Source organism: Meriones unguiculatus (assembly GCF_030254825.1).
Source record: "Meriones unguiculatus strain TT.TT164.6M chromosome 13 unlocalized genomic scaffold, Bangor_MerUng_6.1 Chr13_unordered_Scaffold_34, whole genome shotgun sequence".
Lineage (NCBI taxonomy): Eukaryota > Metazoa > Chordata > Mammalia > Rodentia > Muridae > Meriones > Meriones unguiculatus.
The window spans coordinates 9199317-9201237 of record NW_026843646.1 but is presented as its reverse complement, the minus strand read 5'-3'; the positions used below and the strand labels follow the sequence as shown (position 1 = coordinate 9201237).

Genomic DNA, 1921 nt, shown 5'->3' with positions numbered 1-1921 from the left:
AAACTTAAATCACTATCTTCTGTGACCCTTGGAACCATGTCTGATTTATTCACCTCATTCTACCTCATTCTCAATTGGAATTATAGAATAGGATCAGTAATAAAGTAAGAGCTGTTTCCTTATTTTAAATACATGGATTTTGAATACATGGATAATAATAATGTGAGGTGGCAAACAACAATAATTATAGCTGATAAGATCATATTTGTGAGTGACCAGACAAAAGAAAAGGCATAGAACACATGATTTTTCTTTGATAATTATTTTATATATTATCCTTTCCAAATTATATATAGTCTATAGTTTATATTTAAAAAGATGTGCTAATGTTATCAATAAGACATTCTTAGAAGAAAACTGAAAATTTGCAGTCTTACCTATAGCAGTGAGGTTTTTACCGGTCTCTAACATCACCTCTTTGTAGAGTTGCTTCTGGGAAGGTTCCAGCAAAGCCCACTCTTCTTGGCTGAATTTCACATGCACATCATTGAAGGTCACTGAATTCTAAAATATGTGATACTTGTGTACAACAGAAACAAAGGCAACAATATAAATTTATACTTCATTGGAAATATATTCACATATTTCTAGTACTTCTTTCATTTATTTTCTGACACAGAAGTGCTAATCTTAGACAGTTAGGTGTTGTGCATCAGGTGAAGGAAGGAGAAGGAAAAGCCTAAAGATTAGATTGTAAGAAAAATCAAAGCTGTGCTTTTAAGACATGTTACAGGAATTCCATCAGTTTGTGAAACATGAATCTAAAGTATCCAGCGGTTGGATTCTTGAGCAATCTATGAATTGTGTTGAGTTACTTGGGTTAGTTAGTCAGGACCCTGTCAGGAGACAGGTGGAAGGAAAAACACAGTCACGATATTTTCTCTAGCAACAAATAAGATGTGGTGATCATGGGACACTGGCATCAGTCCAAAGACAACTTGGCACCAAATATCGTGTTTCGACCAGGCCTCAGGGATATGACGTATCAGTAGGTGAAAAGGGGGGCTTGTATATTTGTGGACATGAAAGTGGAGTATGGTGAATACATGGATAATAATAATGTGAGGTGGCAAACAACAATAATTATAGCTGATAAGATCATATTTGTGAGTGACCAGACAAAAGAAAAGGCATAGAACACATGATTTTTCTTTGATAATTATTTTATATATTATCCTTTCCAAATTATATATAATCTATAGTTTATATTTAAAAGGATGTGCTAATGTTATCAATAAGTCATTCTTAGAAGAAAACTGAATAACTGTGTCATATCTGAAACTTTTGAATACGATATAGCCTTGAAATAGACATGCCAATTAATGTGGACAAAAACAAACAGAGAGGAGTGTGAAATAGAAAGAGAAAGATAGAGATGGAGATACAGAGAGAAATGAACATATGAACAGTTCTGATTACATATCAGAGAAATTTATGAATATTTATTAACTACAAAAAATGATGGACAAGCTGGGTGTATTCAGTTATGCCTCTAATTCCATCACTCAGGAGGCAAAGGCAGGTGAATCTCATTGAGTTGGATGCCAGCATGATCTATGCAAAGAGTTCCAGCCAGACCTATATCATAAGACAGAGCCTCCCCTAAAAGTCAATCAAACAAATATAATAGGTAGAAAAAACTCAGAGGTCTTTACTGAAGCTCCTACAAGAAATTATACATTCAATCCAATTCTGTATTAATCTTCCAGAAACCAGTAGTGCCACAGCTTAAACTGTAATAAGATCTTACTAAAAGGAAATGCATGTTTAAAAAGTTAAAAAAAATATTAGCAATGTAAATGCTGATGATAAATAAGCAACATAAGGCAGGAGAGATGGCTCAGCAGTGAGGAGCTCTTGCTGCTCTTGCAAATAATTGGGATCAATTGTCAGTGTTTACATGGAACCCACTATTATCCAT

At 34.0% G+C, this 1921-nt stretch overlaps 1 pseudogene; it reads left to right on the top strand.

Annotated features, from left to right (window-relative positions):
* The first annotated feature begins 724 nt into the window (after positions 1-724).
* LOC110540620 (single-stranded DNA-binding protein, mitochondrial-like) lies at positions 725-1136 on the top strand (annotated as a pseudogene).
* The last annotated feature ends 785 nt before the right edge of the window (positions 1137-1921 follow it).